The 14613-nt window shown below is 52.2% G+C and overlaps 3 non-coding genes and 2 pseudogenes across 3 annotated transcripts; all 5 read right to left on the bottom strand.

The window, feature by feature from the left end:
* Positions 1-1121: 1121 nt before the first annotated feature.
* TRNAK-UUU lies at positions 1122-1194 on the bottom strand. The gene has a single exon. It is a non-coding gene; the product is annotated as a tRNA-Lys (tRNA).
* A 2481-nt stretch (positions 1195-3675) lies between these two features.
* On the bottom strand, positions 3676-3892 carry LOC123358016. The gene has a single exon (XR_006575635.1). It is a non-coding gene; the product is annotated as a small nucleolar RNA U3 (small nucleolar RNA).
* Positions 3893-6858: 2966 nt separating this feature from the next.
* On the bottom strand, positions 6859-7063 carry LOC123358019 (annotated as a pseudogene).
* A 2691-nt stretch (positions 7064-9754) lies between these two features.
* Positions 9755-9940, bottom strand: LOC123358017 (annotated as a pseudogene).
* A 1350-nt stretch (positions 9941-11290) lies between these two features.
* TRNAR-UCG lies at positions 11291-11363 on the bottom strand. The gene has a single exon. It is a non-coding gene; the product is annotated as a tRNA-Arg (tRNA).
* Between the last annotated feature and the right edge of the window lie 3250 nt (positions 11364-14613).

The following is a 14613-nucleotide window of genomic DNA, read 5'->3' on the forward strand; positions in this document are numbered from 1 at the left end:
ATCACTTCAAAAAGTTTTTTTTCCTCCTGCTGATGATAGCTCATCTCAATTGATTAGACTTTTCCTGTTGGTATGCATACTTCCACCTTTTCATGTTCTCTGTATGTATAAATATCTCCTGTCTGTATGTTCCATTCTATGTATCCAAAGCAGTGAGCTGTAGCTCACGAAAACTTATGCTAAAATAAATTTGTTAGTTTTTAAGGTGCCATAAGTACTCCTGTTCTTTTTGCTAAATTTTAGTGTTGAAACCCAAACCCCAGCCCACTTGACTTTGGAACCTCTGTCCCCTGCCTAGCAAGTGCTATTGAATTGAGGGTGAGTCCCTCAATCGGGGTCTGCCAAGCACAGTAGTGCTGCCCTCGATTCACACAACAAGGATAACAACCCTTTATTTCTCCTGCCCCTGTAACATGGAGACTGGGAATCCAACACCAGCCACAAGTGATCATTTTGGCAAGCAACCCAACCTATTTCCAACACACTGTAAAATCCACATGCAGACTCATACACGAAACCTTGCAAGAAAATGTTCCTGAGGGGGCCTGAAGCACCTGCTGCTGGAGGGAAGGAGGGAGCTGTGGGTTGGGATTGAGGAGCAGCATGAGGAGGGAGGACCTGTGGGTTGGGATTGAGGGGCACTGGGAATAGGAGGGGGCTGTGGGTTGGGACAGAGGAGAAGGGTGAAGAGGAGCAGGCTCTGGTTGGGAGTGAGGAGCAGTGAGCATAGGAGGGACTGAGGGTTGGGTCTGAGGGGCACTGGGAAAGGAGGGGACATGGGTTTGGGCTGAAGAGCATCTTCATTTGGGGATCCAGCAGGACAGGGGAAGGCAGCAGGTGATTCTAATTCCTTAGGGATATTCTGTGTGTGTGTGTGTGTGTGTGTGTGTGTGTGTGTGTGTGTCTGTGTGTGTGTGTGTGTGCAGGGAAGGAACATGCTCTATGCCCAGAGGCCTTTATTCCTACAGGCTGCAAGGACAGAGGGGCTGTCAGGAAGTTGCCCCTTCAAACCCCCCCTCCACCACAGAGGGCCTTCTGAGGAAAGGGAAAATCCTGCAGAGAAAAAGTAACATCAAAGAGGACCTGAGAAAGACAGTTTAAGATCTTGGTGAGTAGTTTATCACCTGACCAGGGACTTGAACCCTGGACCCTCAGATTAAAAGTCTGAGGCTCTGCCAACTGAGCTAGCCAGGCTCACAAAGAACAACACCACGTTGGTGCAGAGGAGAAACTAATCAAGAAAACAAGAGTGGTAAACAGTGGAAACCTGCCTCTCTCTCTAGCCCAGTAAACACTACGAGTTTATATCAAATTTAGCAGCATTAAATCGCATTAACCCTGCACCAATCCACACAACGAAGCCCTTTATATCGATATAAAGGGCTCTTAATACCGGTATCTGTACTCCTCCCCGACGAGGGGAGTAGCACTGAAATCGGTATTGCCATGTCGGATTAGGGTTACTGTGGCCACAATTCAATGGTATTGGCCTCCAGGCGCCATCCCACAGTGCACCATTGTGACCGCTCTGGACAGCAATCTGAACTCAGATGCATTGGCCAGGTTTACTGGAATTTACTTTTGAATTTCATTTCCTGTTTGCCCAGCATGGAGCGCTGATCAGCACAGGTGACCATGAAGTCCCAGAATCAAAAAAGAGCTCCATCATGGACCGTATGGGAGATACTGAAGCTGATCTCTGTATGGGGAGATGAATCTGTTCTATCAGAACTCCGTTACAAAAGACAAAATGCCAAAACATTTGAAAAAATCTCCAAGGCCATGATAGACAGAAGCCACAGCAGGGACTCAACACAGTGCTGAAACTTAAGGAGCTGAGACAAGCGTACCAGAAAGCCAAAGAATGAAATGGATGCTCATGGAGGGAGGGGCAACTGACGTCTGTAGCTATCCCACAGTTCCCGCACTCTCCGAAAACCACTTGAATACTTGGCTGAGTTCCCAAAGCCTGAAGGGTCAAAAATATTGTCGCGGGTGGTTCAGGGTATATGTCGCCCCCACCCCCCGAAAGCAAATGGAAAAAAAATATTTCTCGCCTTTTTCAATGTCAACGTATGTCTACTGGATGCTGCTGGCTGATGTGGTGCAGCAGCATCCCCTTCCCTTCTGGACGGCAGATGGTACAGTAGGACTGGTATCTGTCGTCGTCGTCCCGTGAGTGCTCTGGGAATGACTCCCAGGTCATTCTCTTCTTTAAGCTTTGTCTCCTGGAGATTCAGTCCTGCCTGGAATATCATAGTAGCTGGAGACTGCCCTCCCTTCCCCCCTTTGAGCTCTACTTGCAGAGGCAATAAAGTCAGTGTTGTTTCAAATTCATGCATTCTTTATTACTTCATCACACAAATGGGGGATAACAGTAGACCAGGAGAGGTGGGAGAGAAGGGAAGCAATGGGTGGGGTTGTTGCAGGGGCACCCCCTAGAATGGCATGCAGCTCATCATTTCTGCTGGATGTCTGGGGCTCTGACCTGGAGCCACCATTTGCCTGTCTGGGTCTTTAATTGGCTTGCCTGATAGTCTAGACAGGACTGACTCTCCATTAGACAAAACTTAAAGAAGGGAATAACCTGGGGAGTCATTCCCATTTTTGTCCATGCACCCCCAGCTGATCTCACTGAGGCTGGCCGAGAGCACCCATGACAGCAGCTAATAGTACAGTCAATTTGCAAAGCAGCAGACAGTACAGTGTGGCTGGCAACTATCTTTGCTAATTTGCAAAAGGCAAGGGGATGCTACTGTGTAGCACTGCAGTACCATGTCTGTCAGCACCATCCAGTAGACATACAGTGACGGTGAAAAAAGGCTGAATGGGCTCCATGATTGCCGTGCTATGGCATCTGCCTGGGCAATCCAGGGAAAAGGGCACAAAGTGATTGTCTGCTGTAGATTTCACGGAGGGAGGATTGACTGACGACATTTACTCAGAATCACGCATGACACTATTTTTGCCCCGTCATGCACTGGTATCTCAACCCAGAATTCCAGAAAGGGCGGGTGAGACTGCAGGAATTATGGGATAGCTACCCACAGTGCAATGCTCCGGAAATTGATACTAGCCTCGGTACATGGACGCACACTGTCAAATTAATGTCTTTAGTGTGGCCACGTTCACTTGACTTTATATAATCTGTTTCCAAAAACCGGTTTCTGTAAAATTGGAATAATCCCATAGTGCAGACATACCCTGAGACAGCTTTAGAACCCTCTACCCACTATACGGCCAAGAGACAGCTACTCTCAGATCCTGTGTGGATTGTCTGATGGGCTTGGGGCCAAGAGCAAACTGCGTACCCCCTGCCAGAGCAGGAAAAGTAAAAATAGGGGCTTCCTGAAAAATGGAAGGGAAGAAGAGAGAAGCGGAGAAGCAAGTGGAAAAGGAAGAGAACATGCAGACACAGGACCCTACCTAAATCCTTAAATAGATTACAAGAAAAAAAGAGAGAGCAGCATAAAGAAATTTAAAAAAACTTTCAGTAAGTACTGAATTAAAAACCTTTAAAATACCATTTTCACACTACCTTTACTTTTCTTCCAAATTCTACCAAATCAAATTAAGACTTGCCACTAAACAGAACTGCACAAAAACTTTAAATAAATTCAGATAACAGAAAAAAAACCCAAAACATTTATTTTTAAACTTGTTTTATAAGGACTAACCACTCAGTCTGTGTTCTTTTCCTCTCAATTTCCCAAAAGGAAAGCAAGAACACTCATCAATAGCAGATAGCAGATGCATTAAAGCACCACTATCCACTCACTTCATGCTCAGAAGAGAACACTTTAACTCTTCATCGTGGTTAGTAAGGTCAGACACTTTCAACCATACTTCTCTAGTTACAAACTATAGAAATGATCCCTGAAAGTATAGTCTTAACAAAGCTGTGCTCGGCTACACACCCAGGCTAATGTGTGCAAGCTCTCTTCCCACGGTGAATGTTTTCATACAACAGGTTTCACCCCCAGAGAATTAAAGACCAAAAATCTAAAACCAGGTTCCCATTTCATTAAAGCACAATTGAGACAGCTTTAGAACACTGTCCATTAGAAGATGTTTATGTCGCTATTTACAGAAACACACCTCCTGATTAGCATGTGGAGCTCCTAGCAACTAATCAAACCCTCTTGCTTTGGGATACCTCTCACAGGCTCCTCCGTACCACATGACAGCCTGTCAGGCACAGACAATGCGGACAGGTCAGCCCTTTCTAGCATGCTCCGCAGCTGTTTTTCTCTGGCTTGCTCTCAAATTCATCTGCACTAGAAGTTTTTGCAGGGTTCTATGTTACCGGTGGTACCTGCACTAAATCAGTGGCTCTCAACCTTTAGAGACACCTGTACCCCTTTCAGGAGTCTGATTTCTCTTGCATTCCCCCAAGTTTTACCTCACTTAAAAACTACTGCCTTACATAATCAGATGCAATATTTATAAAAATAAATCACTTGAATATAAGTATTGTACTTACATTTCAGTGTATAGTAGTATAGAGAACAGTATAAACAAATCAATGTATGAATTTTAATTTGTTACGAATTTGCTAGTGCTTTCTATGTAGCCTGTTGTAAAACTAGGCAAATATCTAGATGAGTTGCTGTACCCCCCAGAAGACCATTGGATACCCCTGTTTGAGAACCACAGCACTAAATCACCCTTACTTTTAGAACTGGTGCCACTTGACCCAAGGCATTCTGAACCATTTCAGGGCTAGTAGACAGTGGCAACACAGCTGCACTAGGTCTGTTGTTTCTCCCTGCACAATTCCCACTTGGAAAGAAGATATCTTCTGGTCTGACCCTATTTACTATTGTGAGCTGCATAGGCAACTTTCTCTGTGTAATGTGAGCAGAATCCACACACTATATACTACCTGTATGGCCCTGAGGATGCCACATCGGCCGCAGCTGCTGATTGGGCCACAAGTTGAGAATCACTAGTCTATAATTTTGCAAAGTCCATTGCCACAGGCTTTCCCCCCCATGGCTGCTGTGAGACAAGAGCACATGAAATTCATAGCAATATAAATATGAGTGAAACCACCCAAATATATTTACATACAAACTAGACAGTCTCATTTTAAAACAAAGAAAAACACAGGCCACACAGGGAGTGGGGCAAGAGTCTCCAATGATTTATACCCTCTCCTACCCGCCATTCAGGATAAGAATTAACCTAAATGGATCATGACTATTTACATAGAGCATCTTTCTCCTATAAAGCAGAATAAGACAAAAGGTTGAGGCTGTTCCCCTTCACATTTGAGGGGGAGGGGAGAGGAGAAGAAGGATTTAGATGCTCAATCCACTTCAGATTATGAAAGAAACCAGACTATTAGGTTAGGTTCCAGGGAATTTTTTTTCACCAGACAAAAGAGTATAAGGTTTAAACAAACAATTTAATACTGATACACAGTGATGATGATTGTGAAGCTTGGTTGAGGTAGAGGAGTCAGAGGGTGGGATATTTCCCTTACTGCTAAATGATGAACTAGCAATTGGCTGAGCCCTCAAGGATTAACTCTCTCACTCTGCAAGGCAGCAGGAATGGAGGGAGATATGCACATTTCCCTTAAGTACACTGCCTTGTTCATTAGATCAGCTTGCTGAGACCCCAGCTGCTGCAGGCTCTCTCCCTCCTGAGCCCTGCTCTATGGAAGATAGGGTAAGCGGGATGCAGGAGCAGGGGGTAGGGGGCACCCTGACATTAGCCCCCCCTTCCTTCCCTCCCCCCAGCACAGCAAGCAGGAGTCTGGGGGAGCAGCTCCAAGGCAGAGGGCAGGAGCAACACATGGCAGTGGGGGGAGGGACACAGCTGAATTGGAGACAGCTGCAGCACAGGGAAGTTAGGGGAGTGGGGAGCTGATAGGGGGCTGCTGATCCATCCTGGTCCCAAGCCCCCCTCAGCTAGCTGCAACGGGCTGCTCTTCCTGCAAGCAGGAGACAAAGCAGGCGGCTGCCAAACAACATTAGAAGGGAGCATTACACAACTTTAAATAAGCATTTTCCCTAATTGATCAGCAACGTAATGAAACGTTAACCAGGCCGACTTTAAGTGAGGAGTTACTGTAGGAGGGTTTAGGTCAGCTCAGCTACGTCTCTCAGGGGTGTGGATTTTTAATTTACCTCAGACAGAAAAAAAGAGAGTAACAGAAAAGAGAAGAAATAAGATGGGAAGGAAAACACCCAGTGGGGCATGGGAGATGTTGACAGATGCAAATCCCTCATGTAAACCCCTCCCCCCATGCCCTTCATTGTCTCCTCCACCCATTCCAGGGTTCCCCAGTCTTTCTCCATGGCAGGGGTTCTGTGTGTTTGATTCCACCCATAGCAAGGTCCCCCATTCTCCCCAATGGCAGGGGCTCTGTGTGAGCCACTTTTCTCCCCATTCCACCCTCTAACCACTATACGGCCAGCAGACAGCAACTCTCAGATCCTGTGTGGATTGTCTGATGGGCTTGGGGCCAAGAGAAAACTGCATATCCCCTGCCAGAGCAGTAGGAGTAAAAATAGGGGCTTCCAGAAAAATGGGAAGGGAAGAAAAGAAAAGCAGAGAAGAAAGTGGAAAAGGAAGAGAACATGCAGACACAGGAACCCACCTAAATTCTGAAATAGATTACAAGAGAAAAAGAGATGGAACAGCACAAAGGAATTTTAAAAAAAACCTCAGTAAGTACCGAACTAGAAACCTTTAAAACACCATGTTCACACTAAATGTACTTCTTTTCCAAATCCTACCAAAACAAATTAAGTTTTGTCATTTAACAGACTTGTCAGCAAAAACTATAAATAGATTAATGTAACAAAAATACAAAAACATATTTTTAAACTTGCTTCGTAAGATCTATTCACTAAGACCCTGTTCATTCCCTCAAGGCTCCCTAAAAAGAAAACAGGAATGCTCATCAATAGCGAACAGCAGCTACATTAAAGCAACACACACTGCTTGTTTTGTTCTCAGAAGAGACACAGTAACTTCTCTTCGTGCTCAGACGCTTTCAACCATCATTCCCTAATTACAAATTATAGAAATGATACCTAAATTACATTTTCAAAGCACCAACCCCGGCTACAAACCCAGGCTAATGCGCACACGCTTTTCCCCACGGTGAGTCTTTTCATACAGCGGGTTTCACCCCCCGCGAACTAAAGGACACAAATCTAAAGCCAGGTCCCCATGTCATGAAGCACACTCGAGGCAGCTTTAGCCCCCTGGCCATTGGAAGATGGTTATGTCGCTATTTACAGAAACACGCCTCCTGATTAGCATGTGGAGCTCCTACCCACCAATCAAACCCTCTTGCTGTTACTGCCCGAACCTGCCCCGCCTCTCACCGGCTCTGCTCTGCCACGTGCCGGCGCCGCGCCCGTTTCCCCGCAGGCGGAGCCCGGCCCGGCGCAGCTCTGCCCGCCCGGGGCTGCAGCTGGTTCTCTCCGGTTCCCCGGCACTAGAGACTTCGCGTGTCACGTGACCGGGGGCAGGCGCCGCCTCTGGCTGCTTCGAGACTGGAGCATCCCGGGGAAAAACCAGATGGGTCATTAGTGCCCAGCAGCAGCAGCCCCCGCCCCCTCCACTCCTCGCGCTCCCCCAGCGCCTCCCGCCCGCTGACAGGGAGGGAGAGGAGCTGAATGCGGGAGTGGGGCTTTGGGGAAAGGGGGGGTGAGGTGGGGGCGCGGCCTGGGAGGAGCCCGAGGGGGGCAGACCCCCAGCATAGTGGAAACTCGGCGCCCCTACATCGTACTAGTGCAACCGCAACCGCTTAAATGCTGCAAAGCGGAGGCCGAGCAGCGGGATTTGGTTCAATTGCTGCTCTCAGCACAATTCCCCAGCGTCCTGCACGGTGTATCCAGGAGACAGCAAGTCTCTAGTTTTGCAAGTATATCGCCACGATTCCCCCCACCCCCACCCCCGAAACAGCAGCACCCATAATTCATAGCGATCTAAATATCAATAACTGTTAGTGAGCCCAGCCAAATAGTCTGGCATGGAAGCTAGAGAGAGCTGCCATCGGAGTCAGGGACTGGACACATTTGCCTTCCTGGAGAGTATTCGGTAACCATCTGTAGAGGTGTAACAGGCATTTAACTACAGTCTCTTTCTCCTGAAAAGCGGGAAAAGGCAAAGGCTTAAAGCTGCCTGTAGGAGAATTTTCAAAGCCATACAAGTGATCTGGACACTCAATTCCCACTGATTTCTAAACTGGTTTTCAAAATCCCCCACAACAAACAAATAAAAAAAAGGCTGATGAACAAACCTCACAACAACGCCTAGAAAATCTAAGTATTCTATAGATTGAGAAACAAAACCAGCTATTATAAACTTCCCAAAGCATAATTTAAAAAGTTATATTTCAAAGCTTTTTCATTCATTCATTTAATACAAACCTGCCCCCAGTCTATGCTGTCTCCCTCCCGCTTCTCCAGCGGGAAGAAGCAGCAGGCATCAGCGCCAGACAGCAGCTGTATTCTAGCAATCCCGCCTATTCGGTGCCTGATTGGAAGAAAACATGGTAAAAATCGTCCTCCAACAATCCCTTTCGAAAGCACGTCTCTAGCTAAGCGCCGGCCATTTCTCCTGCACAGACACCCTCCCTGCTGCCAATCCCCGGCTACCCTGATTAACATCGTAATGACTCGTTTTTAAAAACAAGTGGTCACGAAAGAAAATGGATCGTACCTTTTGCAAACAGCCTTTTTGTCAGCAGATGGCCACGTTCTTCACTGAAGTGGGGGGAGCACACTTTGTAGTTTGTACAGGTCGCGTTTATTGCCCGCCCCAGAGGCTCCTAGCACCCCTCAGTTCGCTCCCACAAGCTCCCTATGTGCCCTCTCCCATCCCACTCTTTTTAGGGACTCCCTGAAATTCCCCCAATCTCAGACCTTACCAGAGAATCTCTGCACCCTTATTCTCCCCATACCAAGTTCCCCACACTTCTTCCTACACCAAAGGCTCTGTTCACACCCCCATTCCCACTTCCCCATGGCAGGGACTCTGTGTTCCCTCTATTCCCCCATGCCGGGGTCTTTGTGTGCCCTCCCTTCCCCCCATGCCAGGGTCTTCCAATCTCCATAGGACTAGGGGTCCTGTGTACCTCCACTTATCCCCTCGCTTCATTTCAGGGCCCCCATTCTCTCCCCCACTGTAGAGACTGTGTGCACCCCTATTTGCCTCTTCTCCCCCATTCCTCCCTCCTTCCCAAGTCAAGCTCTCCCAGTCCCCTTACCTGCCAGGGGTTCTGTGGGTCCCATTTTCTCCTCCCCCACTTCCACCCTACAGCCTGTACTAAGGGCTCAGAGAGGCTCCCAGAAAGTTGCATACCAACGAACTGGCAGAGCATTAGGGGTAGAAATAGGGGCTACTCGAAATGGGGGAGAGGGTGGAGAAAAGAAGAAAAAGTGGAAAGTGAAGAGAACTTGCAGAATTAATATCCATGAGCCTATTACTTTAAACTAGAACGAGGGAGGACAAAAGAGAGGACACCGCATAAAAAGGTGGACTTAGAAGTTCAAACAATTAGAAGTTCAATTAAACAACTGTTTAAATAAAAACTGTTGTATTTTACACTGCATTTTCTTCTCTCATGCTATTAGAAAACTCACTGAAAAACACCCACATCCTCCCACAATACAGAAGTAATAATATTAGTTACAATCACTACATCCCTTCTCTCTATATACACATCAGAAACAAAATGTAAACACCAACTTCAAAAAAATGTTTTTAATGTAGTTTATACAGACTAACCACTCAGTCTGTGTTCTTTCCCTTCTACTTCCCCAGAGGGAAGAAAGAAAAATCATCCATAACAGACAACAACTGCATCAAAGCAATACTGCTTACTCGCTTCACACTCAGGAAAGAGCACTTTAACTCATCCTCCGACTTAGGGAGACCAATCACTTTGTGTTAAAACAGCCTCCCACGGCTATAGTCTAACAGGGCCGCCCAGAGGGGGGGCAAAGGAGGCAATTTGCCCCGGGCCCCGGGCTCCGCAGGGGCCCCCAAGAGAACAGCGGAGGCTCCCGCCTCCGCCCCTCTCCTGGAGCCTCAGCGCATCAAGCGCCGTGTCTCTGCCGGGGCCCCTGAGCCCCGCTCTGCTCAGAGCCGCATGGTGAGGGGGCGGGGCTGCGAGCTCCGGGCTGAGCTCCGCTCCCTCCGCTCGGCGTGAGCTCCCAGCCCCGCCCCCCCACCACGCGGCTCTGAGCGGGATGGAGCTCAGGCCCCGCCGGAGACATGCTGCGGCTGTTCCGGCGAGGCGCTGAGACTCTGGGCGAGGAGGGAGCCGGGGGTAAGAGGCTGGGGCTGGGGCTGGGGCCGGGGTGGGGGGGAAGTGGGACCCGCCACCAAAGCGCAGCCCGGTCTTCGGCGGCGGGAGGCCCTTCCGTTCTGGGACCCGCCACCGAAGTGCCCCGAAGTGCCCCGAAGTCACTTCGGCGGCGGGTCCCGCTTCGGCGGTAATTCGGCGGCGGGGGGCTCCCGCCGCGGGTCTTCGGGGCACTTCGGCGGTGGGTCCCGGAACAGAAGGGCCTCCCGCCACCGAAGACCCCGGGCCCCCGGAATCCTCTGGGCTGCCCTGTAGTCTAACGTCTAAAGTGCCCATATTTCGTGGTTACGTGTAATTTAATACATCAAATCTCCCTATGATCAGAGAGACAGCGAGACTGACAAACAGCACACTGTATGCATGTCTCATTGTGGCACCTAACATATGAAGGGAAGGCTTAAAAGCCACAGAGCAACTGAGGGCAAGACCATGCCTATGTGTGGCCTTCAGACAGGCACAAAAACACCCAGCCAGGCTGTTCCCTGCCATGCCAAACACCCACTGAAGGTCACCAGCATGCAGGGCAGCTGCTGATGCTCTGTGGCCAACATCACAAGATGGTAGGAAAGCAGGGCCAGCCCCCCTGGTGGGGCCTCTGACTGGTCCCACTCCAGGTGCTCACTTTGGCAGTGGGGCAGGAGATTTTACCCCAAGAGGCTTTTCCCCAGCTGGCAAGAAGCAGAGAAACACCCAGGCTCCATGTAGCAACCCCCCTCACGCACAGGGACAGAGGGAAACTGCTCCACACGCTAGCCTGGGCAGCTGCCCATTTTCTTTGGCAAGTCAGGAATGGCAAAGGCGAGACTGGAAGCGCCTGGGGCTCATGCCCCAGCCTTTGTGACACCCACCCCCCAACTCCTTCCCTGGGCTCTAGCTGAAGCCAGAGCAGCCAAGAAGAGGTTCAGGCCCTAAAGGGAGCAGGATTTTCAGCTCAAAGGTAAAGCTGCACAAGTACAACTACGAAGGGACTCGAACCCTCAATCACCTGATCCGAAGTCAGACGCCTTATCCATTAGGCCACGTGGTCACACAGAAAAAGGCCCTCCAGGCACTTCTTTGGAAAAGGCCGACACTGACGCATCCGACGAAGTGGGGATTCACCCACGAAAGCTCATGCTCCAATACGTCTGTTAGTCTATAAGATGCCACACGACTCTGCTGCTTTTGCAGACACTGTGTTTCTCAGGTCAGCTACTGAGGGGGGCCGAGACTCTCTGGGCACAAGAAGTGGAGTTCCCAGTGAGATGTGAGACTTAATTCTATGGGGCCAGGTGCAGGGTTTTGGCAGGGAGGCTCAGGCATGGGGGATTGGGGTGCAGCGGATGGACCGGCTGTCTAGGTGCGGAGATTTAGTCTCACTGAGGAGGAAGAGGAGGAGGAATCCTGCTGACAGGCAGTGGCCAGGGCCGGTGCAACCACTAGGCGAACTAGTCGGCCGCCCAGGGTGCCAAGTGGTTGGGGGCACCAAAAAGCACACTCAGGGGAGGCGGGGGAGTGGAGGTGAGCTGGGGCAGGGGGCTGGGGGAGGTGCAGGGGGAGGGGCTGCCCGCAGCAAGTAACGGGGGACGGGGGTGTGTGTGCAGGTGAACCGCTCCCTGTCCCAGCTCACCTCCTGCTCCGTCTTCTCCCCTGAGCACGCCGCCCCCGCTCTGATTCTCCTCCCCTCCCAGGCTTGCCGCACTAAACAGCTGATTGGCACCGCAAGTCTGGGAGGCGGGAGAAGTGGAGCGGCGCCGGCGTGCTCAGGGGAGAAGGTGGAGCGGAGGTGAGCTGGGGTGGGGAGCTGCTGCAGGGGGGGCTGCCCGGCTCTTCCCCATGGCCCCCGCCCCTGCACTCACTGCATGGTAAGTGGAGTGACCCAGCCCCAGCCTGGTCCACTCCCCTGGCTCCCAGCCACGCCGCCGGCGAGTGCTGTGGGGCAGTTCCCCCCGCCCAAGTTTGGGAGCCAGGGGAGCAGAGCAGGCTGGGGCCCCAGGCCTCCATGGGGGGAAGCAGAAGGGGGCTGGCCCCAGGCCATCATGGGACATGGGGGGCTGGCTACATCCTGCAGGAAGTGGAGTGACCCGGCCCCAGCCTGCTCTGCTCCCCTGGCTCCCAGGCTTGTGTTGATGTTGGCTGGATTTGTGCGGGTGTTTGTGTATATTAGCAATTGTGTGTGTGTGTGGCTGGATTCATGCACGTGTTTCCGTATGTTTGCAATTGTGTGTGTGTGTGTGCTCTGCTGCCCTCTGCCAGCGTGACAACCGTTTCTCCGTAGGTCACAGACCCCATACCGTCGACCCCGGTGGTGTTTTCCCCATCTTACAATGGCTGGCTGGCCTGACCTTTCTCCCCTCTGCGGAGTGTGGTGGGGCTGCAGCTCATCCCCTGTGGGGCAGGAGTGCCAAGGTGCGGGGTGCTGGGCTCCAATGCACCTGGAGAGCAGCTCAGGTGAAGCAGGGCAGGGTGTGTGGTGTCTGTTCTGTGTTGCCTGGTGCTGGGCCATTGCACAATCCCCAGCCGTGCCGCACAGCGCACCCCAAGAGGGGGCAGGGGGCCAAGCAGATGATCCAGCAGGAGGGGATCATTCTCATTGGTAGCTGTCCAGTGGCAGTGAGTTCCACAGGCCTCGGCACACGCTGTGTGGGGCAGGAGGTCCTTGTATTTGGAGCAGTGGGCGTGAACTGTGTGCAGTTGTGTGTCTGCGCACGATTGTGAATATTATGGTGTGGGGGGATGATTGTGAGTGCAGCTGTGGGGGTGATTGTCTCTCTCTGTGGGGATTGGGTTAGCATGTCCCTCTGGGTGTGTTGTGTGTGAATCTTCTTGGGATTGTGTGAGTCCCTTTGTGTGTGTGTGTGTGTGTGAGAGAGAGAGACTCTGAGACTTGCTGCAGGATACGAAATCCTGCAAAGCCATTTCCTACTGGTTATCCCAGCAACACACTGACACAAACAGTGTCACACACACACACACACACACACACACACACACACACACACACACACACACAGCAGGGCTCAGCCCCACCAGCAGGGGGCAGCAGGGACACACACGTCTCCCCTGGGCCAGCTTGGACAATTTCCCATCAAGACCTGGCACAGTGCTGGTGCCCCCACACAGAGCTTTGGGGGTATGGGGGGGCAGGGGCAGAGCTTTGGGGGTGGGCACAGCGAGGAGGCCAAGTCTGTCTGGGGGTGTCACTGTCCCTGCAGCGGGTGTTTAGAGCCGGGCTCACCCGGGGGCGGGGCCGGGGGCAGCGGGAGTCGGGGGGTGACATGTAGCCGGTGCCTGGGCCCGTCGGACCCACCCAGACCCGCTCACACCCAGCCGGGGGGGGGGTGTTACAGCCCCAGCGAACAAGGGGCGCCGGGAACATCCCCGCGGGGCGGACACAGGGATCCAGTCCCCGGACAGAGCCAGACCCGGCCCGGACCCGCCCCGCACGGACCCGCCCCGCGCCGAAGGGGGGGGGGCGTTTCGGCAGCGGAAGCTTCGCCCCCCCCAGCCCCCGCTCCGACCAGCTGCTTTATGCGGGGCGGGGGAAGGGGCGAAGCGGCACAGCACGTTCCTACGCGGGGCAGCTTAATACCCTCAGAAGCCACGGTTGAGAAACGGGTAAGTGGTAAGTGGGTCAAGGCTGGGGCTGGGAGTGGGGCCGTTGCTTGCTGGGGAGAGGAGTGCGGACAGGGTTAAGGGGGTCGAGGCCAAGTTGGAAGCCAGGGGCCCAGACTGAGGGTGTGGCTGGGGAAGAGCTGGGGCAGAGTGGGGCTGAGTGCTGCTCCCTCCATGGGGGCTGGCTCAGGCCCTGAGGTGCCCCCATCAATCTTCCCCTGTGTCCCCCTAGGAGTCACGCCCCACATTTTGGGGACCACTGAACCCTACTCGCTAAGCAGGGGCTAGTGATGCCAAAGCCCAGGGAAGGGAGAACAAGTGTGGGGGCCCCAGAACCGGAACCATGCCCCCCCCCACTTCTGTCAGTGGCTCCGCCCCCTTCTGCACCCTCCACCCACGGCCCCACCCACTGTCACCTCTGTTCCAACCCTTCCCCCACTGGCCCCACCCTGTCACTCCTTTGCCCCTGCCCCGCTGCGGCCCCGAGACCAGAGAAGCTCTGTGCCCCTGCTGCAGCCCCCGGGCCGTAGCAGGGAGTGGGAGCTCCTCCAGCCCTGGGGCCGACATGGGGGAGACTTTTCCAGGGGGGCCCAATTTGGCCAGGGCCCCTAGTCATGGGCCCCACTGCCCCCTTGGCGACGCAAGGTTTGGGGAGGCTGAGCCCCCCGAGCCTCCATTACGAG

The sequence above is a fragment of the Mauremys mutica genome, unplaced genomic scaffold (assembly GCF_020497125.1).
Source record: "Mauremys mutica isolate MM-2020 ecotype Southern unplaced genomic scaffold, ASM2049712v1 001323F_np12_obj, whole genome shotgun sequence".
In the NCBI taxonomy this organism is placed as follows: domain Eukaryota; kingdom Metazoa; phylum Chordata; order Testudines; family Geoemydidae; genus Mauremys; species Mauremys mutica.